The 21,939-nt window shown below is 40.1% G+C and overlaps 1 protein-coding gene and 1 non-coding gene across 3 annotated transcripts in view; both read right to left on the reverse strand.

The window, feature by feature from the left end:
- Rb1cc1 (RB1 inducible coiled-coil 1) overlaps window positions 1–17,717 on the reverse strand; it is a 66,756-nt gene extending 49,039 nt beyond the window's left edge. Inside the window, exons 1-2 of one of the 2 annotated variants that reach the window (XM_026786581.1) lie at window positions 17,380–17,717; window positions 12,653–12,877 (exon numbers count right to left, since the gene is read on the reverse strand). The gene's annotated coding sequence lies outside the window, so the exon portion shown is untranslated. The remainder of the gene's footprint in view (window positions 1–12,652; window positions 12,878–17,379) is intronic. The other variant, XM_005362244.2, reaches the window with a different exon arrangement.
- LOC113457791 lies at window positions 1,413–1,539 on the reverse strand. The gene has a single exon (XR_003378285.1). It is a non-coding gene; the product is annotated as a small nucleolar RNA SNORA8 (small nucleolar RNA).
- Window positions 17,718–21,939: the final 4,222 nt, after the last annotated feature.

Below are 21,939 nucleotides of genomic sequence, written 5' to 3' on the forward strand. Positions count from 1 at the left end.
GATAACCAGCTGCTAACCACAAAACACATCGAAAAACACCAACAATAGTGCAGATGAAACACAGGGATAGTCATTTCACACCAAAATAACAGATCTACACATCAACAGATCTTACAACATGGTTCAATCCCTGGAACAATGTAAAGGTAGGCCAGAACCAATGCCAAAGTTGTCCTTTGACTTCTACATGTACTGTAAATGCAATAACATGTAAATTAATTAATTAAAACAATCGGGAAAACGTGTACAGATACTTCTGATGGGTAAAGAAGGCTGAGAGATATGAACACAGAGATCACTTGGCACTCACTCTAAGCATAACATGCTAATATAAACATTTCACATGATTTAACTGGATAAAGTTATCGACAGTTTCTGGCTTACTCCACGAAATAAAGATTACACACCTATGAGCAATACAGTAAATGCAAAATAGAAAATAGGCTTGTAAGAAAACAATCAATTGAACATAGAATGATAACCATTCCCTAGGACATCAACTTACTTTCTTCAATAAGTTATTTCCTCAAAAAGGGAAGCTTATAATAAGTTAAAATAAATTAAAAAATAATGCATGCATAGACCTGCTGGGGGGGGGATGAAATAACCAAAGCAACTAATAAAAGCCAAATTTTAGGTAAATACAGAAATTTAATCCTGAGCTAGAAATTAAATTAAAAATTTTCAAGCTGGGAGTTTGAAACTATGAAATGCATGCCCGGTGTGCATGCATAGTTTGATTTCCAGCACAAACCTCCATTATCCAAAAAATATTTAAAATTTTGTTAGAGTGGAGACTAGAGAGGGGTTGCTCAGAGTTCTCCTATTGATGCTCTTCCAGGAGACCTGAGCTCAGTTCCCAGCACCACATTGGGTAGTGGCCCCTAACTCAAGGAATCATCTGCCTCTGACCTCCACAGTTACCAGCATGCCTACCTGACACACATATAATTAATAGTATTTATAAACCCACTTTTGTTTGGTTGATAATGGCTGGCATTGTAGTTAGGACAAAATAAGCTCCAAAAAACTAATGTGTAAGATGATATTTGATTTAAACTATTAGTTTAATGAAAACAATTGATTAAAAAAAGGAAACAAGGTTAGCAGAAATGAATTTCGTTCATGAAAGGTAGATAAATTTAATATTGAATGGTATACAAACAAGGGAGAAGGATACAGAAGGCTCACTAAATATTCTAACTTTGTATATTTTAAAATTTCCACAAAAAAACAAAAAGCAAACCATTTTTATTAATTTTCAACATTCATAATGAAGATATGAATTTAATATGAATAATTATAATTTTTCTAGAAAGGAAATGGTATCTGTGAGGGTAAGAAAGATTTTATAAATTCAGATCTTACTTAATTCAATAATAATACTAGAAAACCCACCCTTTTTCCTTTAAAACTGCATCAGTAGAATTATCAGGCTTAGCAAACACAAAACTAAGAAAAATATACAAAGCCAAGAAGCCTACAAAGCCAGATATTGAATTTCTATTGCACCATGAGCACAGCTACCCATGCAGTACAATAAAGACCATGATAAGAAAACCGTGGACAGGCAAGGGGGTATTTGCCTTTAATCTAAGCAAATTCTCTTAAAATTCAAGGTCAATCTGGTATACTTAGTGAGTCCAAAACATCTAGGCATACACATTCTGTTCTCAATCCCTCTCTGCAAAATGAAACAATTTGTTTAAAGTATATAAAAGATACTTTACTATTATAATTAATAAACCTGTGGTTATTCATTTCCTAGTGTAGATACTGTAAGAAAACATGGGGTAGTGTTTAGTAAGGCTAATAATGCTGTAACAACAATATACATAACACAAGTACAGATAGGTGTGATGACTCATGATATAATCTCAGCACTGGGTAGACTTAACCAGGAGGACTATTCTAAATTCCAGACCAGCCTTAGACACAATCTTGGTCTCTTGACATCTCCCAAAAAGTAACACAATCACAGATGGGCAGTGAAAACTTTGAGGGTACTGTTTAGAGGGAAAACAATGCAAAAATGGCAAGTATCTCTAAGTATTGGATTAGCAACAGCTTCTATTGGAACATATTTTTCTTGTTTGTTATGTTTACATTTTTTTGTTGTTTATTTTGAGACAGGGTCTGACCTTGAACTTATGATCACTCCCTGTCTCAGCCTGAGGAATGTTAAAATTACGGAAAAGTGCCACTATGCCTGTTACCTCCCTGGTTATAATTTGTCCCAGAAAGACAGAAAAACAACTGACTTAGCTAAGGTTAACACACCCTCTTCTGTCATTCCAGGCTGGACAATGAGGAAAGTATTCTGACTTCCAGCCCTCTTCTCAAATTCAGATAATATACTCCTTGTAGTGCCAAATAAGAAGGAAAAGGGAAGGCAGAAATCTAGCGGAAACAAGGTGGGAACTGAAGGAAGCTACTGAGACACAGTGTGGGTATACTAGGCACAGTCGTTTACAGCCAGGTTTTTGTTTCTAGTTTCTGAAAAATACAATATTTGCAACATAAAAGCAAAGTTTACAAACACTTCCAGGTTCCTACCTACAGGACAAAAAATTATAATGGTGAGGTAGGGCAATAGTGCAAGCACAAGCAAGTGCATGCAAGCTCACAATATGTTAGCAAAATTGGCCCACAAGCAAAGTAACTGAAGACTCGTGCTCCTAGCCAATCACAATACACTAGTAGTGATCGCCAGTTTCAAAAGGACCAACCAGAAACGTTCCTGCAGCAGTTTAATTTCCCTAAGCTCATAAACATTTTTTTACAATGAAGAGCTTCTGCAAGGGAATCTCTCTGAGTCTGTGTCTTAGTCTCCAAATCTTCTCACCCTCTGTCTACCCAACCTCCAGCAAAGATTGCACAACAGACAGCAGCAACAAGCATGCAAAAATTACTTATAGGTAGAAGTTTTCATCAATAAATTGGCTTGCCTATTTACTTGCTTTTTTTAAATAGAGCTAAAAGAATGATTTCTCAAAAGCAAAACCCATCTCCTAAAAGCCTACTGGAAAGAACCGGGTCTACATGAGCTGGCACAGTGTCGGTACTTTAGGTACATATATTAAATATGTACTACATAAAAACCTGCTATTCATAATACAAACAATTCTTTCCCACACTTAACTTACTGTGGGACAATGGTCTTTTATTGTGTCACTTGTATTATTTTTAATAAAACGCTGATTGGCCAGTAGCCAGGTAGGAGGTGTAGGTGGGGTGATTAGGTAGGAAGTAGAGGTGGTAGAATTCTGGGAAGAGGTAAGTTTCAGTCTGCAGTCGAGACCCAGCCATAGACAAGCAAGAAAACAAGATGTGACTGCCTCGCCAAAAAAAAGGTATCAAGCCACGTGACTAACACAGTCAAGAATCATGGGCTAATATAAGTTATAAGAGCTAATAAGAAGCCTGACATACTAGGCCAATCAGTTTATAATTAATGTAGACCTCTGTGTGATTTATTTGGGACTAAATGGCTGTGGGACCTGGTGGGACAGAAACCTCTGCCAACACTTACTGGCCATCTTTACTCATGCTAACGTCCAGAGCACACTAAAAGCCAGGTGTGATGATACTATCTTTAATCATAGCACAGGCAGGTAGATGAGTTTGAGGACAGCTTTGAGGTCTACATAGAAAGACAGCAATTTCAAGCTAGCTAGGACTACACAGGAAAACCCCATTTCAAAATAAACATCTTTTAATTCTGTAAGATGGATCTTACAAGTTTTCTTTCCTGTAAGATTTCAAGGAGAATCAACATGTTCTTAAATCATGTATCAGCTCTTAGCAAACCATTTGTAGCCAATCCATGAACATAAGCAGAAATACAAATAATATCTAGTAACGCCTAATACAAAAGTGCTGTCACCACCTTGTATCCAAGGCAGCATATAAACAATATATCTTATTAAAAACATGTAAAATCGTAGTCACTGAAATAAAAATACCAGTTTCCTATGCAAGTACATATGTACAGAAACGTACAAATCAAACTTCCACTGTGCATCAACACCTAACCAACCAATATAAGCGTTATTCAAGATTCTCTTAATCTCCAGTAATACCCAGTCTTCTAGTTTAAAAAAAAAAAACAGAAAGAAAATAAAAAAATATTTTGACTGGTTGGTATCTATGTACTCAAATGTCAACAAGGCAAAGTACATGTATTTTTAAGTCAGCCATAGGGAAGTAGATAGACAAAACAAGACTATCTGACTGAAGGGAATCATCATCTTTGATTTAGAAAGAAATGTGGGAAGTCAGTTCTACAGCAGTAATACTGAGGGGACTGCTGTATAAGTAATCAAGATTACTCAGCTTCTGCCACAGACCTTCTCTTTAATCACAGAACCTCTTCCTAAAGCTGCCATTTCTACAAACCCCTTCTCTCTGCCTTGGCGCTTATACTACTGACTCTTTCAAAAATATCTCTGGGCTGGGTATGTAGTATAGTGGTAGATAGTTTATCAACATGTTCAAGGTCTTGAGTTTACACTCCAGCAAAGAGACAAGTTGTGTCTATCTCAACCTGAAGCCTGGATGCTAATATTTTAGGTGGCCAAGACACAGCTTTAGAGCACCACAGTTATGTCTGGAAATGGAAAGGTTTTATTTCATTCTCCCTACTCCACAGTTTAGACTAGACACAGTACGGCAAATACAAAATTCTGTGCAAGCAAGATAAAAGTTTGTATCTTAATTCACGTACATTTAGTAGGCAAGAAATGAAGCTTATTAGTGGAATACTTGCTTAGCATGCACAAGACCCTTGGGCAAGTTTCAATCCTTAACACCACCATAAAAAATTTACTTATTGTGTTTAATATTGCCTTAGTAAAACTTCACAAAGCTCAATTTTGTATTCTAACTCAAAGTTATAAAAACCACTGAAATGGTTCTTCTCCAGCTTGTCCCTGAAGTAAACATAAATAGCTTTATTATGAGGGTCTGGGGAGGAAGAAAGAAACTTATCAATACACTGCTATGGAATAACCCTTTTTTACACTGTGAAGATTTGAAAAAGGGGGGAACGTGGAATATTCCTATACTACACTATGTGAATATATGCTGCTGTGATTGATTTAATAAAGAAGCTGACTGGCCAATAGCTGAACAGGATAAAGCTAGGAAGGAAAGACAAGCTGAAAATGATGGGAAGCTGGGCAGTGGTGGAGCACGCCTGTAATCCCAGCACTCAGGAGGCAAGGGCAGGGGGATCTCTGTGAGTTCGAGGCCAGCCTGGTCTACAAAGGGAGTTCCAGGACAGGCTCCAAAGCTACAGAGAAAATGATGAGAAAAAGATGGAGTCAGGAGTCATGAGCAGACAAGAGAAAAGCGAGATGGGCATGGTGTACTGAGAAAAGGTACCAACCCACATGGCAAAACATAGATAATATGGATTAATTTAAAATGCAAGCATTAGCTAGTAACAAGCCTGAGCTATTGGCCAAGCATTTATAATTCATATTAACTCTGTGTCAGATATTTGGGAGTGGCTTGCGGAACAGAAATTTACACCTACAATACACATCTGTTAAATTTCTATTTTTTTAAAAAATAAATTTCTAACTCTCAATATATAAATGGGGATGCTAATGTCTACTTCACATAGATATTATAGAAAAGTTTTAGTAGAAGATATTTTGTACAATACCAACTTCACAGTAACTGTTCCAAAAATGTTATCTAGAGATAAAAATTGACTGTTGTAACATAAAAACTCACCACAAAGCACCTGCTGACTCCACTCTTACTAGAAGTCTTACAATAGACAAAGTCGAGTTAAAAAAACAACTAAGAGGCTAGGCGTGTGCCTCACTGTTAAGAGTCCTTGCTTAGCAGGCACAAGTCACAAGATTCAACGTCTAGCACTACAAAAAAATGACAGAATACATCCAGATAGCTAATTTTTGGAAGCTTCTTTATTAGCCAATGTATTACAAGACATGTAAACCATCTACTTGGTTGCCTATTATGTGATTAAGTACTTCTTCCCTGAGCACATAACTAAAAGTCATTAAGTCTCTATCTCCTGTCTTCCATTCTATTCTTGTCTCATCTTTACTTACTAACATATACCTGAACCTGACAACATAATAGCAGGAAAGCACCAACAGAACATGCTTGGGTCCTGTTTTAATGCTATACTTCTCAAAACCAAAACCAGCTTCATTAAATCTGCTCAGACATGAAAGCACATATATTTGATGGACATTCCACCAGTACCACCATGGCTCCCGACATGGCATTTAAATTGATGAGAGAGGAATAATCCCTGAGTCTGCGTGCCTTTACTCATGTCATTCTATGCTTCTGTTTTATAGCCAAGAACTCACCAACATTCTGGTAGTCTTTGCGGTCAATATTCTGTTTCACAGCCACTTACAGACCAAACTTCAGGTTCTAACAGTCACATCTGTAACTCTGCTATACCTTGTTTTGTTGTTTTTTGTTTTGTTTCTGCTGCCAAATACTTTCTTTCCATGGCAAAAACTGTATAACAAATGACAGTAGAAAAATGTTTGTCAAACTTTTTTTGAATGTTTGAAACCAGGTCTTACCTTGTAGCACAAGCTAGCCTCAAACTCACAATCTTCCATGCCTCTACCCTTCTAAGTGGTAGGCTAAAAGATGATAGCCAACATATTTGGGAAATACTGTTCTATAAATACTACAGTAATACTGAACATACATGATGCCAATGATTTGAGGCATAAATGATGTGAGGACTAAATATCTCAACTATGTAATAAAAAACTCAAATGGCTCAAAGAGAATTCATACGATACTATGTCAAATTAAGATGATCCGAAGTTGAATTGTGTTTAAAGTGGACACGGTGGCATATGTCTGTAATCTCAGTACCCAAGAAGCAGGTACAGGAAGATAGTTAAACGTTTGTTCCAGGCCAGTTAGAATTACAGATACAAATTTCAAAATAAAATAAAAAGATATTTTTTTAAAGTATCAATGGAGAGATGGCTGAGCAGGTTAGAACACTAGCTGCTTCTGTTAAAGACCTGTGTTTGATTTCCAGCATCCAAGAGGCTTATAACCATCTGTAACCCCAGTCTCAATGCCCTCTTCTGGCCTCCAAGGGGAGCAGACAGACACTCAAGTGGCTAGTGCACAGACATACAAGCATGCAAAATACCGTTATACATTAAAAACAAGAGCAAAAACAAAAGAACTAAGTAACCCAGCACATAATTACACTCCTGGCTTAGTAGCTACCTAGTTTTCCCAAATCTGTTTTTTTTGCAAAAGTCAAGAGATACATGAATTCACTCCACCAATGTTTTGTTTGTTTGTTTGTTTTTAATTTATTTATTTATTAAAGATTTCTGCCTCCTCCCCGCCACTGCCACCCATTTCCCTCCCCCTCCCCCCGTCAAGTCCCCCTCCCTCATCAGCTCAAAGAGCAATCATGGTTCCCTGACCTTTGGGAAGTCCAAGGACCACACACCTCCATCCAGGTCTAGTAAGGTGAGCATCCAAACTGCCTAGGCTCCCCCAAAGCCAGCACGTGCAGTAGGATCAAAAACCCATTGCCATTGTTCTTGAGTTCTCAGTAGTCCTCATTGTCTGCTATGGTCAGCAAGTTCGGTTTTATCCCATGCTTTTTCAGACCCAGGCCAGGTGGCCTTAGTGGGTTCCTGATAGAACATCCCCATTGTCTCCGTACTCCACCAATGTTTTCAAAACTGCTACATCGTCAGACTATTCATAAAGCGCAATCCTTACATAGTCATTCAACAAATTTAACCTTTTTTGTTTGTAGTGCCAAAGTTTGATATTAAGTATCTTTTAAAATCTCATCTTATAAAATGACCAAGTATCAAGAAGGGAGGTATGCAAATGCTACAGTAAAAAGAACAGTAAAAAATGCATACAATGAAGGCATAACTAAAAGACAAAATTTAAAAATGGCAATTGTCTGTCTCCTGCTTGTGGACCAGAATGTAAGCTCTAGTGCCATGCTTGCCTGCCAATTGTCATGATGATCAGAGTCACCCTCTCAGACTATCAGCCCACAAGAAACTTTCTTCTATTAAAAAAAAAAAAAGAACCTGCATATATAAAATCAAGTTCAAATTAAAAACTAAGTTTACCCTAATTGAGCACATTACTAAAACTTAAGCTTACACAGCTAACTGCTTAAACAATTCTAGGCTAGTAAGATGGCTCAGAAGGTAAAGCACCTGCAACCACACATACAGGAGCTCAGCACTTGACCCCATGGTAAGAGAGGAAGATCTAACTGTCCTCTGATCTCCATACAATACCCCTACACACAATAAACAAACAAACAAAAGAAGAACTAGTGCTCCTATCAACTTATAACTTTGGGATCGTTCATTATGTACATTTGCCCGTATGTAAACTCTTTTAAACTTCATGATTTTCTTATATGATCTAAATTTGCTTGTTGCATTTAATTTTCAGTATTAGCATAAAAATTGATTGTGCCTATGGTTAATATTTTTTTCCAACTTTAGAATTTTGTTGAAAACGTGAGACAAGATCACTTCTGTGAAAAATGTACTTCAATAACAATCTCCCTGTCCCCCTTTTACTGTATGGCAGAGTTTTCAACTCATCCAATTTTTATTTTTATTTTTTTTTTGGTTTTTCGAGACAGGGTTTCTCTGTGGCTTTGGAGCCTGTCCTGGATCTAGCTCTGTAGACCAGGCTGGTCTCGAACTCCCAGAGATCCGCCTGCCTCTGCCTCCCGAGTGCTGGGATTAAGGCGTGCGCCACCATCGCCCGGCTGACTCATCCAATTTTTAAATTTTCACTCATTGGACAGTGTTTGTATCCGTGTTTAGATGAGAAACAACACACAAACAGAAAGTAATGTCTATTTTAAACAAGTCATCCGGTAAAACAGAAAGCTTAAGAAAAGTTGACTGTAGCTTTATACACAACATTACAAATACAGTCACTTTTTTTTCTTTATTCTTGGGGAACTGATTCCATGGATATCCAAATCTTTATACCAAAGTCCTTATCTAAACGCTGTAGTGTTTACCTGACACACAGGCTATGTATTTTAATCTACTACAGTATCTAAACGTCTGTAAATACTTGTTAGGGTAAATTGCTGAGGGAATCATAACTAGAAAGTTTGTACATGTACAGTAATTGCAATTACATGCCTACACTTTCTGAGGCTCCCAACTCTCGGGACTCTCAGTACTCCTGCCTTGGCTTGAGTTCTGGGAGTTCAAGTATGTATCATCATACCTACTCACAATATTTTAAGACTTATTTTTATTTTATGTGTGTAAGTGTTTTGCTTGCACGCATGTGAGTGCATCACACTCAAGCCTGGTGCATGTAGAAGGCAGCTGTGTTGGATCCCCTGTAATTGGAATCAGAGATGACTGAGGCTCATGTGGGTACTAGGGATCAAACCTGGGTCTTCTGGATATGTACCAAGTGTTCTTACTAATGAGCCATCTCTTCATCACCCCAGACTCCCAGCTCCTATTATTTTTTGACTGCGTGTCTAAGTATTGTTATTAGTTTCCGTCCAATAAGACGGAAACTGTACATTTCATTGGGACAACACTGGAGAGAAATATCAAAACATGTCAGTCATACTCAAACTTACTAGTTTAAGAACTAGTGGGACAAGCTTAAGTTAAAGCGGAGCTTTCATAATTTTCATAATAAGTCTGTGTCATTATTTGAGCTGGTGGCCCAAAGAAAAATCCATCTACATCATGATGTAGCACCTGTATGACCTAAATACCCTGGAGATAGGGATAACCTGAACTGTACAGCCAAACCATATGTCAAAACAAAACTAGCAAGTTAAATAAACTCTGGCTGTACATACTAAACTAAGAAATGATAACTAAGATGGCTACAAGACCATTTTTAGCATTCACAATGCTACTAAAGATGGAAATGATTTATTTTATGTTGAAAAGATAATAAGCAGTTCATATAACGGCTCTCTTTCTCTTTCTTTTACCTTCCTACTTTTTTCTTTCTCCTTCCCTTCTCTTCCCTTTTTGTCCTGAGACAAAAAAAGAGTTACATGTAGCCCAAGTAGCCTAAAACTTCCTAGGTAGCAGGTTGACCGGTATCTGATGTGGGCCACGCAAACCTGGCTCTACGGGCACATTTCTGGAGGAATATAAGCTGGTGGAACTCTTAAGGAGACTTAACCGGCAATGTGTACTAAAAATATACAAACTAAGAATTGTTTCTGAGCCAGGTGGTACTGCCCACACCTCTGATCCAGGTATTTGAGAGGGAGGCAGGAGGAGTTCAAGGCCAGCCAGGTTCACAGGGCAAATTCCACAACACTAAGACTACTGGGAGAAATGCTGTCTTGGAAAACAAAAACAAAACAAAACAAAAGTTTGTTTTTAGATAGAGTCTCCCGTAACTCAGGCGTAGCCTCAATATCAATTTTGGTCCTCCTGACTTCTCCTTCTAATGGTCTTCTGCTATTAAGTGCATGCCACGACTCCTAGGGTTTTTTTCTTTCTTTTTGAGACAAGGTCTCTACATAGCCGTAGCTATCTTGGAACTCACTATGTAGCCCATGGTCTACGTTGGCTCCCCTAAATGCCACTCATATTTCTTCCTCTAATTATTACCTATAGGGAGACAGAAGAACAACAACAGAAAACCTGTATTAAGCCCTGTACTACTCTGTGATCTTGACTGGCTTCATCTATCAATTTTCTTTAATTAAAAAAATAGAAAACATCTATTTCCCAAGATGGTTCTGAAGAACAATTTTCATATATGTGACAGAATTGTGCAAACTCTTCCACATGTGTATGAAAACAACCTCAGTTAACGTTAATAACAAATTCAGACTTATCCTCAACTCAGAAAGAGTACTGAATGGTGCAAAATATTTCCAACTACAAATCCTACTGTTAAACATGTCAAAATTTCCTTTTCCTTTTTTCTTTCCTGGTTGTGGGGATTGAACACAGTATCTGCTAAGGGATAGTTCTACCACTGGTAGGGATGGTTGGGAAAATCAGGAATCCTAGCACTGGGACTCAAAAGGTAAGGCACAGGAGTAAGCATGGGGCTCACAGGGGGTTGGTGATTTAGCTCAAAAAGGGGGTTAGTGGTGTAAAGAGACTGCCCTGTATGAGCGCAGAGGAAGCCTAGGGCTCACTCTCCAACACAATTATGGTAATGAGTATCCCAGTAATCCTAACATCTGGAAAGGTAAATGCAAGATGATTATAACCTCACGGGTATCCTTATATACATAGTAAATTTAAGGCAAAGCTGGGCTACATAAGACCCCGCCTAAAACAAACCAACCAACCAACAACAACAAACCAAAACCACATAAACTGCTGAGGTACATACCCATAACCTGGCTAACTACTCCAAATTTTAATTTGATGCTTTTCCTTTAAATCTTTCACTGATTTTCTTTTAGAATCTAACACCTAATCTTCCCTGGCATAACCTTTAGAGTCTACAATTTTTTTTAACTTTCTAGTTCACTCCAATTCCCCTCCGATATTTCTACTAGATGACATCAAATCTGATTCTGAGTCTCTTCTCCTACCTTATCTGAAGCTATCTTTTGTGTGCTGTAACATCTAGCGAAGCACCCACCTGATACCACTTTCTTTATTTAGCTGGCAACCCCACTGCATGTGAACTTGACAATGCTGACACATAATTAAGCCAGGAAGATAATGCTTGAAAAAAGACTTATCTCCATCCAGATTTTACCTACTCTACGGGGACTCAATAACGTCAACATCTGAGTTTATGATCTATACAAACTGAAATGATACAGGAGAGTTGATAATAATGCACATCAGAATCCTTTACGGTACCCAAGAGTATAATAAAAATCACTAAGTGATGGATATTAAGCTTCAATATTAATAGCTTCAAAATTAACCCTATTTCCTTTTTCCAGAAGTGTCATCAAAGGATCCCATACATAAAGAAAAAAAAACTATACCAACACTTTAAACATTTTTAGGCCAGGTAAAAATCCTTCCTCCACCAATCGCTGCTTATCTGAATTTTAAAGTCTAAGTATGGTCCTATCATCATTGTCCCCAGCTCCAAGTGACACTTCAGAATTATTTTCTCCTCAAGATATAGAACTCTAACTAGCTACATAAGCGATATGGATGGACTAAAGTGGGAGGAAAAAAAGGACAATTGGCTTCTCCTTAGATCCTTTGAATCTGTACTTGGCTATACAAGATGAAGGAAAGAGCTGGACATACGGCTTAGCAGTTAAGAACACTTGTTCTTTCAGAGGGCCCAGGTTCAATTCCCAGCATCTATATGGTAACTCCTAACTCCTTTACTCCAGTTCCAGGGTACCCAATGTCACATACAATAATCTAAAATAATAAAAATTAAAAAATAAAAATGAGCTTATTATATTTATACAGAATATATGGATAATGCTTGACTTGTCTCTATATAAAGTAATCAGAAATCAACTAAAAAAATTTATCTTGACTTGCCTGTCAGGCCTACTGTTGTAATTCCAGCACTGAAGACAGACAGGTAGTCAAATCTCCAAGTTGGAGGCCAGCCTGGTCTCCATAACAACCCAGAGCTACATAGTGTGAACTTTTCTCAAAATTAATTTATTAAATGTCTAGCCTACCTTTCAACTGGAATAATTCTAATTTTCCTCATGAAAAATCATCACTGTGTTGAGGCTGGAGAGATGGCTCAGAGGTTAAGAATACCGACTGTTCTTCCAGAGGTCCCGAGTTCACTTTCGCAACCACATGACGGCTCACAGCCATTGTAATAAGAGCTGGTGCCTTCTTCTGGCCTGCACAGATACATGCAGGCAGAACACTCCATACATAATTAATAAACAAATCTTTGAAAACAAAAAACAAAAAGAAAGAAAAATTATCACTGTGATAACAAGGTCCAGTCTATCCTTACCACTAACTTTCTAAGATACTAAAACATCAGAACTAGCTTTCCTATATGGGGAAAGAAAGTGAGAAACCGCATATGAGAAAATTTTATCTTCAAAACTAAACACATTCATTAAATTCCAATACTGGGGCATAGGGTATGTATGATTTAATAGGAATAAAAATAAAGTTGCTTTCAAGTTTAACAGAGCACGAGATCTGGATGTTACCAAAGAAAGCAAACTGAAGGCCTCATGAAGAAAAGAAATTTTGAAATCATTTTGTCTCGTTTCTAATTCTGCAATCTGCAGTTATTACCAATTCTACCACACCGAGTGTTAACTGGTTCCTGCATCAATGAAAATAACATCCACCACCAAGAACAGATAGGTGAGCCAGACCCAGAACTGGGGGTCAGCCTCTGCAAATCAGATGCACCATCCCCCGATAATACCATTCCTTATCTGCCAAGAGTAAAAGAAAACAACAGGCATCTTCCTAACATTCTACCAAAGAAAACCTTTTTCGTAAAGGTTCATAGTGCTCAGTGTGTGCCTTCTGACACAAGACAAGCATGCTCAGATAAACAGCAAATGGAGGTAACACATGAAAAGCTCGTGACAAAAACCAGAAAAGAAATACTTTTAAACCAGGAATGGAATTCGGGAGTATATCGAATGATTTATTCCTTCAGCATACAGAAGGCATATGTATATACAAAATAACATGGTTTTCTAAAGCTGAGGAGTTCTGGGCCAGTCATGGCTACATACTTAAGACTGTCTCCTTCCTCTACACACGTACACACGTGCACGCACACACACACAATTATGTATGTGAACACGCGTGCATGTGCTCAAGTAGAACAAAAGATGGTACTGAAACTTCCCTACAGGTAGTGTGAGTGCTGGGACTGAACTGGAGTTCCTTTAAAGCTGATAAATTTCCAACCCCCAAATTTTAAAGGTTACATTCATTTATTTTGTGACTGCATTTCCCACAGTGCATGTGAAGATCATAGATCAAGTAATGATATTCAGTTCTTTCTTTCCACCATGATACACACGTCAGTGTGTACTTTTCCTGGACTGCATATACAGAAATCATTCCACAGCAGGACTTTAACAGATCACTCATTGCTCTATGAAATCCATGACTTTAGAGAAAAATTTCTAGTTGCTATATTTTGCTTTACAGTGTATACTAAATATGAAACAAACTGAAATTACCTTTATAATACTGAAATAGCTTTACTCTAATAAACCAAGACTATAAACATAGGAAATTTTTTAAAAAAAAGCTTGCTCAAATGATATCTGCACTCAAAGTCACCCAAGCCCATACACAGAAATAACAGTATAGTACTGAATTATTATATTGCTATATATTCTGGGAAGTTACTAACCAATGTTTGTGTATAGATAATGAAGGAAAAACTGATGTGGACAGTTTCAAATTAATAATAATATGAAAATAGATCATTGTTTTCATAATTACAAACCACCACTCCACAGTCTGCTTCTCAAACACCTTTTCCCAGCAATTGATATTTGTCATTTTGCCTTCTTTAATATGCCCAATGGTCCTACAAACACACACATACAAACACATTACTATATTTCACTGGCGCATTACTGAATGCACGTGTACCGCACAGATTCAATTTAAGGGATAGACTCAAGTCCAAGTGTTCCTGAAAGTTGGCCCCACTAGCACTCAGCTCTCCACTTTACACATGAAGGCCCATATGCTCCACTTTATAAGGAGAGCTTATGTAAAGTTTCGAACCCACATAGACAGACTTCACAACCTTCCACTGGGCTCTTATTTTCCTTTTTGAAAACTTATCAAAACTCCAAGATGTGTCAGATATGACAGCTAAAGCAAAGGGAACAAGAGCTGGAGGCCAATCTGAGCTAAACACTTAATCCAAGGCAAGTAAGGATTAGAGTGAGACCCTTTCTCCAAACAAAAACCAAAACAAACAAAACATTATAAAACTGAGATGTCTAGGGTGTTCTTAAAGAAAAGGGGACTTTTAAATATCACTTCTCTCCTCCCATGATAATTCTACATTCCTTAAACTTAAGAGTCAATTTCTAATAGAGCCAATTATTTTATATGAACATTCAATTCTATTTCATAGCAGGACATGATAACTCTAGCACTTAGAAGGTAGAATTCAAAGACCAGCCTCAGTTGTACAGTGAGTACATGGCCAGCCTGGGCTACTTGAGAACCTGCCTCTAAAGACTTGAGAACCTGCCTCTAAAGATATTCTTAAGTTCCTTTTATTCCTTAGTTCAATGGTCTCAATGTAGCTAGTATAAAGTGAAAGAAGCCGGGAGGTGGTGGTGCACGCCTTTAATCCCAGCACTCAGGAGGCAGAGGCAGGCGGATCTCTGTGAGTTCGAGGCCAGCCTGGGTCTACAAGAGCTAGTTCCAGGACAGGAACCAAAGTCACAGAGAAACCCTGTCTTGAAAATAAATAAATAAGTAAGTAAGTAAGTAAGTAAGTAAGTAAAGTGAAAGAACGATGATGGATATGGAAAGATACTGTCAGGTACTCCCTTGTGTCTCCTGAAAGCGCAGCAGGCTGCAGTGGCTAGAGTCTACCACCCCAGGACTAGAAGGCTGACTCAGGACTGCTGCTGGAAAGTCAGAGCTAGTGTGTGCTACAGAGTAAGCTGTGAGCCAGCTGAGGCTACATTGTGAAACTCTTGTGTCTCAAAAGAAGTGTAGGGGCCAGGCGGTGGTGGCGCACGCCTTTAATCCCAGCACTTGGGAGGCAGAGGCAGGCAGATCTCTGTGAGTTTGAGACCAGCCTGGTCTACAAGAGCTAGTTCCAGGACAGGCTCCAAAACCACATAGAAACCCTGCCTCGAAAAAAAACAAAAACAAACAAACAAACAAAAAATGTGTAGATAGGTTTAGGGATAAACTAAAAAAAATTTACTAGCTTTTGATTTTTAATTGAGTGACGTCTAAGTATGGAACCCCGCCCAGCCTGGAATTCACTGTGTAAACCAAGCTGGCCTTGAACTCAGAGATCTGCCTGCCTCTTCCTCCCAAATGACAAGATTATAGGTGTGCCCCCACCACACCCTGATGTTTGTCAAAGAGAACCAAACAGCTCTTGTCTCTGGGCTGACTGTTTTATTGTTTTCCCTGACTGCCAGCTACACTGGGAGAATCAGATCCAAAATACCTCACAATTTAATTCAAAACAAACTAAGTTATTTTTAAAATATGGCCCAAGTCCACTAACTAGTTACAGCAATAGATTAATCAATGCAAATAATACGTTATGTGCCTCATGACATAACTACCATTTTTGTTGTTGTTTTTCTTTTTTCAAGACTTGGTCTCACTACCTTTCCCAAAAGCACTGTAACTCACTATGTAACCCAAATAGCCTAAAGCTATCCTCCTGTCTCAGCCACCCGGAATGCTGAGATAAATTTAGCAGCAAGATTCTAACCCTAGATTCTAGATAAAGTTTTAAGCACAGCTGTAAAGGCTAAACACGTGACAAAAATTAGCTAGAAAATGACAATCCATGCCATATTTTGTATACTAAATAAAAGATATCCTCATACACAATAACAGTGGCCTATTTATAGATCCAATGATAAATAAAATCACCTATTGAAATACAGTAACAATATTTGGTTAAGCACACATGCTTGACTGTTTAGGCTGTCTCTAAGCTGCTAGCCTTGCAAGCCCCCAGATAAATAATAAGTCTCATCAGGCTAAAGTCCTTTTACAGAAAATGCTTACCAAAATGGGCAAATGTTAACGGTTATAAAAGACACGGCAACATCCCCACCCAACTGAATGTCTTACAGGGACTTTATCAATAAGTGAGTGCATAAATGTCGTGGCACCAGGCCTATACCGGTTCACAGAATGATCACATTTTAAGACTCATGACGGAAAGGGCAAAATTACGAAACCATAAACAGTCACCACCGCATATCCAGCCTGTAGAGAAACTGCAGACACTACGTTCGGAAGCTGTCATTTTTTTTTTTAACCAAGTTTTGGAACCCGCATACACCCTCACCCCAAATTCATCAGTGGGGCGAGCGGAGGCTGAGTCATTCCGAGGAGTAACTTTACACCCTTGCTCGCACTCCGGGGTCGGGACAAAGGCTTCACCTCTGGGGTTCCACCCCTCAGTGCACTCCCGTTCGGCCGCGGTCCAACCCTTCTCGGGTTTCCAGAGCCCGACACACCGCTGCGCCGAACACAGGTGGCGGAGGCCGCGCGCTCCAGACCTCCGGCGGGCACGGGGCGCCCCGCCGCTCCCGCGGTGCTGTCAGCGGCCGGCGGATCCCACCGTCCCCGGTTAGGACCGGCGCTGCGACTCTGACAACCCGTGCCGACGACCGCTCCCACAATCCCGTCAGGGACCCCGAGCCCTCCGCCAGATGGGGGCAGGGGCGGCACTCACCCGGCGGCAGCGCCTCCTCCGCCCGCGGCAGCAGCACAGCCGGAGGCCCCCGGCACCATCTTCTGCCGCCGCCCTGGCCTCGGCGGCGGCCACCAACCGCCCCAGCGGCGCCGCCAACAGACACAACCGTCGGCGCCCGGCCGCCGAGAGCCCGGCGCGGCCCGGAGGTTCGGCGGTTGCGGGGTCGGCCGCAGCCGCTGCTCAGACCTCTTGGCACCGCGCGGGGACCGGGGTCAGCCCGCCGAGGCCCTGGGACCCAAGGCAGCCTGAGCTCGGTGACACCGGGTCGCGGCCGCCGCGGGGTTTGTTATTGTCAACTCGGCCCTTCCGCCGCAGAGCACGCCGGGAAACAGCCAGTCGGGGGAGGGGCGCTCCGGACGGCGTCGCCGGGGCGTCTGCGCAGATCCGGAAGTCCCTGAGCAGCCGGGACGGGCGCGGTTGGGTCCGCCGACGTCGCTGCCCGGCTGGCGGCTCGTCTTTGCTGCCCCGTCGCGGGAAGGTGTTGCGATCCCCCAAGGTGAGCTTGACCTTCTGGCCGCGGCAGAGCGACCCCGTCAAAGCTGGAGCAGCCCCAGGCGAGGAACCGGAGGCGGAAGATTGAGCGCTGTCCAGCTCCGGGGCCTCTTGGCCGCCCTGAGTGCCAGGGCAGCACTGAGGTCGGTGACTGGGTCAGCCGACTGTCACCTGGGGCACTCATACCCTGACCGCCTGGGCGGCAGGCAACTCGGAAAGTATGCCTGGCATCTTCGTAAGGGTAGGGCGGCACAGAATCAGGCGCACCAGGTAAACCGAGAGCACGTCCAGCAGAGGAGAACCGAAGCCGAGTGCACTGGACTGTCTGTAAGCGGCACGACCGTGCAATACCGAGGTCTCTAATGAACAACGTCAAGACTAGGGACGAGGACGTCCGTTTGGGAGAATATTAAATTTGGAAAGGTAATCGGGCTCAGGCAAGGACTTGAAGCTACAAATTTAAAATCTGATGAGCCAATGTTACACGCAGACTAATTTTGTGACACACTTATTAAATTGTTGTCTCCAGGAATTTCTGGTTGAAGTAAAAGTTCAGGACTGCTAACTCAAAGGAAATAAAAGAGTGGCTCACGACTAAATGAAACACAAGGGGTATAAAACTGAGCCAGATCTGCAGTCCTTCGTTGATTGTAGTAAAGACTGGAGAGCATGGACTGGTGAGCGTTAGCTGCGTCTCAGAGTTGTTCTGGAGCGGAGCTTGTTTATATCACTGTGTTTTGAACTTTGCACCATATCCCAGAGATACTTGTCTTTATGATTTTTGACATGCTATTATACATATTGGGTATTTTTAACCTAGAATTTTAGTATATTACCCAAGCAAAGTAAAGCAAGAGTGAAGAAAATAAGCACAAAATTATTATGCACCAGGATAAGGAGTGAATTGTCAAGACTAAAGAAAAATTTTTTTTTACTAGCACATCAAATTTACATATATAAGAAAAGTCTAGTTAGAGATTGACTGAAAAACAGGGCTGGTGAGATGACCAGAGGGTAAGCCATGGTCTCTCTCACACTGAATTTACAACAGTCAGGTCTCCGTCCTAGGATCCACATTGTGGGAGGAGAGAACCAGCTCTTTGGAGTTCCCACACACTAGCACACCAGGGCTTTTACCTGGTGTTTCTCACAGTTAATCAGTGCCCTTCATCCATACAGATGCAGTCCAGTTTCAAATGTTAGAGCACCACATATCCTCACGGCCATCTACTAAAAACTAGTGTGATGTTCTTGACCCTGACTTCTTTGGGGAACTATTATTACAAATGTCTCATTGCCACTTTATACTGCAGTGGACATGATTAGAGTTTATATGCATCTCAAATTCTTTACTAAGACGAAAGTGAAAGTGTGTTACCTGAGTTCTGTTAAATATACTTTTTTTAAAAAATATTTATTTATTTATTTATTATGTATACAATATTCTGTGTGTATGCCTGCAGGCCAGAAGATGGCACCAGACCCCATTACAGATGGTTGTGAGCCACCATGTGGTTGCTGGGAATTGAACTCAGGACCTTTGGAAGAGCAGGCAGTGCTCTTAACCTCTGAGCCATCTCTCCAGCCCTAAATATACTTTTGAGTACCTAGGAGATACGTGTTGCTAATCATGTGTACCTATAAGTCTTCTCTTCATAAACCATTTTCCCCCATTCTCTTCAACACTCTACTCCATAATAAACAAGAATGAAGTCCTCCTGCAGCACCACTTGAAGCATCTTAATCCAGTCGTAGTTTTGCCTTCTGGGCATTTCTCAATGAAACTGCAAACAGATTTGCAGGGACCTTTAAATTATGTTGAACGGACAATACTGAAGCTTTTTTATTTGAACTTACTAGTGCATTGGCCATGCTTGTGTTGTCTCCTTCCTGCTGCTTCAAAACCCCTGTCCATTACTTAATTATTTCCTCAAGTTTCAGGTAACTAGAAAACACTATGGATTAGGTGCTGTGTGAGATGAAAGATACTTACTCTTGTCCTCGACTCATTTTAAAAATTATGTCTGTTTTGAACAAGTTAAAATACTGATTGAAATTTTGCTTTTAAGAGCTTGCTTAATGATTAAGAGCACTTGCATTTGGATCACAATACCCACTTGGTGGCTCTCAAAAACACACAACTCCAGTTCTAGGGTGTCTGACACCCACTTCTGACATTTTTAGGTACCAGGCATATATAGTGTAGGCAAAACACTCATCAACATAAAGTCAATATTTTTAATTTTAAATTTTTTAAATGATAACTCAGCTGTTATCAGTCACTATTGAAAGTGAAAGTGCCATGGGCACTGATGATGAAGAGGATTTTCTGTTTTCAGTTATGTTTACAGACCTTAAAGCTGCCCTATACCATTGGTTTGTTTATATTCTCTATATAGCATAGCCCTGGCTGGCTTGGAACTTGTTCTGTAGTCCAGGCTGGCCCCAAACTCAGGTATCTGCTTGCCTTTGCCTTCTGAATGCTGGGATTAAAGGTATGCACCACCACCCAGCAATCAAAACTCTTTAAAATACAAAGTGATATTTTGTCTTATTTGTAACTTTTATCCATTTTGTAAACTGCATGCCTTTTATAACCTAAAATAAATGTTTTTTTTCTAGTTTCCAACAGTCTATTAATTTTATTAACATTTGTTTTCAAGCTTATGTCCTCCAGCGATCCTTCAGTTTTAATCAATTTGCTCTCTGTACATACAAAATACTTTTTCAGGAGTCATTTATTTTTAAGATACACACGCGCGCATGCACGCATGCACACACACACGTTTGTGCAATAGCACACGCGTGGAGGAGAGAAGACACAGAGAAGACACCTTGCAGGAGTCAATTCTCTCCTTCAATCATATGGTTTCCTGAAATTGCACGCGGGTCATCAAGCTCAGCAGCAGGCGTATTTACTCTCGGAGCCATATCTCAAGCTCCCCATTCATGGTATTTGGGCCCTGATGAGAGAGAAATGTCCGATTACAATTTACCGTAAAAGAAATATTGAAGTGAATATTTGCAAATCTGGATTCCTGGCTTTCCACTTTCTCCCTGCTCTCCAAACTGTACTATCCTGAAATCCCTACTCCCAACACCTTCACAATTCTCTCATTGGTGAATAATCTCTCTTAATTCATAAGAGAACATCCTCACTTCTCAGCCATGAAATCTTCAATCCTAATGAATGAATTATCATGCCAGTCATAATTCTGTTCCTTGTGTTTCTGGTTGTTGGCTTTAAATGTAGCTCATCTTACAGCTCTTTCTGTTTTTTTGTAAAACCACTTAAGTGCTATGCATTGAATTTACCAGAGAAAAGCCATATCTTTGTTAAAGGTGAGGTATTGATTAGAACTTACTGATTGTGGAAAGTTGGAATAGTGTAGCTTCAGAGCTAAATTATCTTGGACTAACAGCCCTCTTAGGAGCTATTCACTGCCTACCTTGGTATGACTTACCAGTCCTGTGACTTGTTTAGGAATGTATTGATGGCTCACTTCCTCCAACCCAGAAACAGAATGTCATCAGATAACACACAACTCAGACCTGTAGCTGAGACTGCTCCCCCTGTGCTGTAATACCAGTGTTTCCACCCATTTGAAAGACACCTTGATTTGTGGCTCTTCTTTTCGTACAGACGATGTCCCTAAGTTGTCCCCGCTGTCCTGGAACTTCATAAGTAGACCAGACTGGCCTTAAATGCAGAGATCCTCCTGCCTCTAGCTACAGAGTGCTGGGATTAAAGGCGTGTGCTACCCCACATGGTTTATGACATTCTTAAATACAAAAACTTTGTAAAACTTTGTTAGAACATGTTATTTAGGGTAAAAAGAATGACTAGTGGGTACATATTTGACTACCTACAATTTTCTTTCATTCGTTTGTTTGTTTTTTGATATGGTTTCTTTGTGTAGCTTTGGGGCCTGTCCTGGAACTCACTCTGTAAACCAGGCTGTCTCCTGAGTGCTGGGATTAGAGACGTGCGCCACCACTGCCTGGTTACAAGTTTGTTTGTTTGTTTGTTTGTTTGTTTGTTTGTTT

This window comes from Microtus ochrogaster, linkage group LG5 (genome assembly GCF_000317375.1).
Source record: "Microtus ochrogaster isolate Prairie Vole_2 linkage group LG5, MicOch1.0, whole genome shotgun sequence".
NCBI lineage: Eukaryota > Metazoa > Chordata > Mammalia > Rodentia > Cricetidae > Microtus > Microtus ochrogaster.